General features: G+C 36.2%; 1 non-coding gene across 1 annotated transcript; it reads right to left on the bottom strand.

Moving 5' to 3' along the window:
- Positions 1 to 436: 436 nt before the first annotated feature.
- On the bottom strand, positions 437 to 543 carry LOC141624591 (small nucleolar RNA R71). The gene has a single exon (XR_012534397.1). It is a non-coding gene; the product is annotated as a small nucleolar RNA R71 (small nucleolar RNA).
- Positions 544 to 6,794: the final 6,251 nt, after the last annotated feature.

Genomic DNA, 6,794 nt, shown 5'->3' with positions numbered 1-6,794 from the left:
AACGTTCAAATGAATCAAGTTAACTAGCGAAACAATTACCTAGATTGTCACGGTTCCGTATATGATAAAATACCCATTGTGAAAAATAAATAAATTATTTTACGTTTCATTTATTTAATTTTCATATATATTGTTTGCCAGGGGAATTATTTTTTCGCCACGGAAAATTTCTTTGGCCACGGGAGTTATTAGCCACGAGAGAATCCGTGGCAAAAAATTCAATAATAGCCACGTTCTTGTTTTTCCCGTGGCTATCCCTTTGCCACGGCCACTTGCGCCACGGAAGGTATTCCCGTGACAAAATGATTTAGCCACGGAAATTTAGTACTTGCGCCACGAATTTAACCGTGGCCCAAGTGCTCATTTGTAGTAGTGTTCTTGGAAGAAGTTGGCTCTAGCTTTCTACAAAAAATTCTACCCACCGGAAAAGACTAACATGCTAAGAGCTCAAATTACGGGTTTTAAGCAAAGGGATGAAGAATCTTTGTATGAAACTTGGGAGAGGTTCAAAGGAATTTGTCGCTCATGTCCTCACCATGGACTTAGCGAGTGGTTCTTGGTACAATAATTTTGGAACGATCTATATGAAGATTCAAGGAACATTCTCAATATGGGATCAAATGGAATGTTCACCGAAGTTAATGACAATCAAACATGGAACAAAATTGAGGAAATGGCGGTCCATAACTCACAATATAGTAGACCTCGCAAGGCTACTAGAGGAGGAAAGCATGAAGTGGACTCCGTTACTCAATTGGGTGCTCAACTTAGTGCTCACATTGACACAATCAATTTGAAGTTTGAAAAAGCTATGGCTAGACTTGAAGAAGCCTCAAAATCACCAAAGCATCATGTTAATGCCATGACGGCATCCTCATCAATCCCAAGTGGGATATGTGTGAATTCTGGAACTTTGGGACATGACCAAAGTGAATGTAGGGGAACAAATGAACAAGTGAATGCTTTCCAAGCATACAAGAGTGGTACCCCTTATTCCAACTATTACAATGAAAACACCAAATTCCATCCAAATCTCTCATACAAAAGCCAAAATGTTCAAAATCCTCAAACAACATACACCCCACCTCCCATGAGAAACCAAAATCAAAGACCCTTTTACAACCAAAACCAAGGTTACCAAAATCAAAATCCATACAATCACCAAAATGACCAAGGTTTTGATGTTCAAAAAGAGGTCCTCCAAATGCAAAAGAATCAACAAGAATTTTTCACTCAAATGCAAAAAGATAGTCAAGCAAAGGAAACCACCATCAACAACATCCTAGCTCACACCAAGATGTTGGAAACCCAATTGACTCAACTAGCATCTTCAAGCTCACAAAGACAAAAAGGGCAATTACCACCTCAAGGTAATCCCCCAAGACATGAAACGGTTAGTGCCATTCACTTGAGAAGTGGTATGAGGTATGAAGCACCGAAGAAGCAAGTTGAGGATGAAGTTGTGGAAGCTAGTGATAAGGAAGAAATTGTGCAAAACTCCAAGGATGGAGAATCGTCAAAAGAAGAGATTTCAAAGAAAAATGAAGACAAGGTCAAGGAGAAGGAGCCCATTGTGATTAGACTTCCTTTTCCAAGTCGTCAAGCCAAGCCCAAATTTGATGACCAACTTGGAAAGTTTATGGAAATTGTTAAGAATTTGGAAGTCTCGATTCCTTTCACGGAATTAATCAATCACGTGCCGGCCTATGCGAAATACATGAAAGACATCCTCACAAAGAAGAAGTCGATCCGGAAACTTGAGACTATCGCCTTTACTAAGGTGAGTAGTGCAATACTTCAAGGGAGTTCACCTCCAAAACTAAAGGATCCGGGAAGCTTCTCAATACCGTGTACCATTGGCGACACCACGATCAACAAAGCCTTATGTGATCTAAGGGCTAGTGTGAGTGTTATGCCGTACTCGGTGAGTAAAAGGTTGGGGATGGGAGAGCTTAAATGCACCAATATCACACTCCAAATGGCCGATAGATCGACGAAGACACCATTAGGGATATGGGAAGATGTTCCCGTGCGAATTGGGAAGTTTTTCATTGAAGGAAATGTAGATCTTTATACATACTAACATACTCATATATGTCTAAATTAATTTGTCATAAAATTAAATACGGATTTTATGCATGCAAACAATATGATAAAATAGAGGAGAAATCATGTTCTTACATTGGTGATTTCGGTTTTATTGGGCACAAAAGAAATCTCCTTTTCTTTTGTTCTTGAGCTTTCCTAAGATGGAAGAACAAGATCCAAGTGTAGGATCTCTCCTTAGGATTAATACCCAAAGCTTTCTCTTAATTAAGATTAATATTATGAGAACTAGTACAATATTAATCTAGTAAAATTGACCCAAAAATATTATAATACTCTTAATATTTTCGGTTTATAGAGAGAAGAAGAAGAGATTTATTTTTCTCTCTAGAATACTAATTTTTGGATGAGTGAATGAATGAATGATAATTTACAACATTTTGTATATTATTAGGTAAAAATTATAGAAAAACCATGATGGGTTTTTGTCTTCTCAAAACCTTGTAAGAGGAGGGATTTTGGGGAGCCAATGCATGGAAATATTGTTCTTCACAATAAACAATAGGGTTGCATGGCTAGTGACTAGGGTAATCATCATGCCCTCCAATAATTACAATCAACATATAATTAGCTTAAAAACCCTCTAATTTTCGGCCCACTTGATAATATAGATTCCATATTATTTTTGTCAATTGTCAATATGTCACATGTCATATGTGACATAAATTTGTTATGTATTTTTAACATATTAAAAATCAACGTATTAATAAAAATACGTCACATACAAAAATCGACTTAGTAATTTCACAATTACTTGTGCCAAAATATTTTACCATTTATAAATCAATGATTGTATTTATAATAATTCATTCAATTTCGATTGTTTCTTTAAACAATAATTTCATCAGAGTAATGATACAATTCAATTACTCAGACCGTATCTCATTTAATCACATTTCAATTTGATACGTAAATTTTACTTCCAAAAATCGTCCGTCAATTTTCAAGTAATTTAATTAACTCGTAACATTATATGATTAATTAAATAATCAATTAAGAGTGTTGCCCTATAGGTATGACCTAGGGGTCAACTGATCACCACCGTCGCACGACAGTAATGTCAAACTCTAGTCACCAATCATTACCGATATATGTTGACCGAGTTGTGATAATAATATTACTTCCCAATTGTATTCTTTATAATGAGATTTAAACATGTGATCATCATGATCAACAGTCGTGATCGCATTATTGTCGGAGGACACATATTCCAACAATCTCCCACTTGTCCTCGACAAGTGTGCGTCACCAATTCTCTTGTCCTATTACTATCTCCCACTCAATGCAAGGTGTCTTTCAGGTCGTACTTGCAAGTGATCATATCGAGAGTGGTTTCCTCGATCCGGAGAATAAGCGATTGACCGGACTTATCTATCATAGATACTTTCCGAGCGTGGCCACGCATTTCGATTCATTACTCATCGAGTGGCCCCGAGATATTGTTATAACCCCGACTAGGGGTGGACAATTCCTATCGCACTCATTCCCTTCGACTAGCCACGACCATCATAACCCAAAATATGCCCATTTGACCCCATTTACGAAGGTCGTAGTAACACAAATCAAAGTTAATCAAATCGTGCCATCTTAGGTGAATAGTCTTTAGTCAAAAGAATCGACTCATTCGAATACTATAGTAGCTCTCGCCACGACCAGGCTATATAAATTTGCCGAACTCTATAAGCGGTCATAAGGCCCGACAAAATGTTCTAACAACCGCCTATGTGATCGACTAGTCATCTCACATGACTCTATGGCACTTGAACTTGCCATCAATCGCATCACACTCTAGTCACTTCGAGACGTCACCTCATACAAGTAACTATGGGCAAATACAATGTTAATCCATGTTCACTTTAACGGGGTTCAATTGTCTCCACAACCCGTTTGGATATAACAATGTACAAGGTGAGTTAATAATAACTCAACTGACAAATGTCGACATCACACTCGGGTAGTTAATATCATATTACAACCTTGTGATGTATATCATAAGTGTAAACACTTATTGATTGCAATAGAAGTTTAACATCCCATGTGTCCATGTGTTCAAACTTCTTACACTTGCAATCTCCTTCACATTCATGTTCTCTCTCATAGCATGAATCTTACCAAGTACACATCAAGGTTCCCGACCTTGGTTTTGTTTCTTTAACTTGAAAGAACTTTCTTATCGACTATCACATAACGAACGAATTTGTGATGAATGATATAACTTGTACTGATCAAGTATTCCGTCTACACACAATGCACTAGGTATATGTTTTGTAGAATCTTGTAACAATTGACAAGATTATTAGCTTAGCACTTCTCACAAGTCCTAGCTTAACTAGGAAAGATTATTTTTGAATAACCTCTTATTCAACCAAGCATCTTTCCAAAACTTCTCATTTCTCTTTCTGGGCTTGAAAGAATTGGGATTCTCATAAATCCTCATATGTGCTCGGATTTTCTTTAATATGTGCAACCTCTTGACACACAATGGAACATTCCGTCAAACACTGAAATCGCTCATCGGATTCTTCTTGAGAATTCATGACGTTTCTATTATGGCTTACCATCCATCATCATGCTCTTATGCATATGATTCATAATTGGACATGTACATGATTATTCTAATGGCGGAAACATTAGTTACTAATAATCATGAGATCAACCGTTCATAGGTTCAATGAACGACCATGACTGCTAATGGCAATTCCATTTTCATCTACATGAATAACCTATGTGAATGTTGATACGATGTGTATCTCTTAATACTAATCCAACATCCCTTGATGTAATTGGATTCATCATAGTCCATGTTCATCCAGAATTGAAAACTCAAATGCTTCTTTGTGAAGAAGATATTGGCTCGTCATTCCTTAATGAGTAATGAGTTTTATACATTCAAGGATGATAGCTCCCACTAAATTCCATGTCTTCACATGAGAATTTCCTAACTCCCACTCAATTCTACATATTTGGAAATTGACTTCTCAATCGAAACTCTTATTAAGAATTGAAATATAAATTGCATTGCCAAGTTATTAGGATAAAACCATATATGTTCCATCATATCCTTTCAAAATACCTATTTTGAAGTGGTCTCATCTCAACCTTACGTAAAGTGATTTTAAATCTCCAACACACTCATGTCATAATGATGTGTAGTAATGTCATTATTCAAATATAAACAATGTCTAGAATACGTCCTTCGCAAATACCCTTTTGGAAGGAGGTTTAACCATTCCATAGTGAGGTTAAGCAATGACATTTGCGTGGTTAAAACTTTGGTCATTGAAGATATCGGTATATCAATCTTTGCAACTCGATCATAACTAGTATGTTACTATGATTCATTTAGGCTCTTAAGTAAATCTCAAGGTTGAAACTATTGGTCAAATGTTTCATAAACTTAGTCAAAAACTTGTTAAGACTTTACATTAGTCATTTTTCTTCCAAAACTTTCTTTTGGTCTCCTCGTGTAGTTATCTTGAGAATATTCTCTTATGATTATTACACTTGGTCTCTTTAGTCATATAGAACTAACTTGAGACTATAGATCTCATCTATTCGGCATAAGTTATAAGAATAAATATACCTTCATTCAAATCATTCTCTCTTGCGTAGATCTTCATATACACAAGTACACAATTTTATCTTGCCTTGTGTGTTGTGTCCTCATTTTTCTCCCACTCTATCTTTAGAATAAATACACTAAACATTCAAAGATAGCATATGAGACACAAATTAATGATGTTGAAGTATAAGGAGAACTATCTCATAGATAGACTAATGGTTATTGATTTATATATGTGTACTTGGTGATTGACATACCTTTAAGAGAGTTCATAGACTCAAAATCGCTTCATAAATGATCATACACAAGCCTTAAGCATGTGGACATATAATGAAACCCGTCATTATATTTGTCTATTAGATCACTTTAAGTGACTAATCTTATGTTTCAAAGTGCAAGCATTTAAAGATGAATTTTAGAACATAAAGGATAAATGATAAAACGGGTGACTTGGGTTGCAAACCAAGTCACCATCATCCAAAATACAAACCATTATCCAAAATACCTTTCCATGTCAAACATGGAAACTTAAAGTTCTAAAAATCCAAAACATAATCTTAAATTAAGACAATGAAAAGCAAAGCTCCATAAAAGCTATCCTTAGCTTCTCCATGGTTTCTTATGCTTGCTTTTCCTTTCCCTTGTCTTTGCTTGGTAGAGGCCCTATTTACAATAAAAAGGGAGATACATTATCACAACTTTGCATCATAATACCATAGTTGAATTTAGAAACATAAAAGAAGGTTAGTCATTTACCTACTGGAGTGATCTTTCCAGCTTTGATATCACCAAGGTATTTGGAACAATTTCTTTTCCAATGTCCCATGCCATTACAATAATGGCATTTAGCAAGAGGACCCTTCTTGACTTTTGAGGTGCTAGCTTCATTAGGCTTAGCTTTGGTGAATGTGGGAGCTAGCTTCTTGCCCTTTCTCCCATTCTTCTTGAACTTCCCTTTACTCTTAGTGCTTATGTTAAGCACATCCTTGGGAGGGTTCACATTTAACCCCATGTCCCTCTCGGCTTGCACAAGTAACTTGTGCAACTCCTCAAGAGACACATCCTTGTCTTGCATGTTGAAATTCACCCGGAATTGCACATATGGCTTGACTTTGGACAAGGAGTG

The sequence above is a fragment of the Silene latifolia genome, chromosome X (assembly GCF_048544455.1).
Source record: "Silene latifolia isolate original U9 population chromosome X, ASM4854445v1, whole genome shotgun sequence".
NCBI lineage: Eukaryota > Viridiplantae > Streptophyta > Magnoliopsida > Caryophyllales > Caryophyllaceae > Silene > Silene latifolia.
Note: the sequence above shows the minus strand (reverse complement) of the source record. Positions and strands in the feature narration are given on the sequence as shown.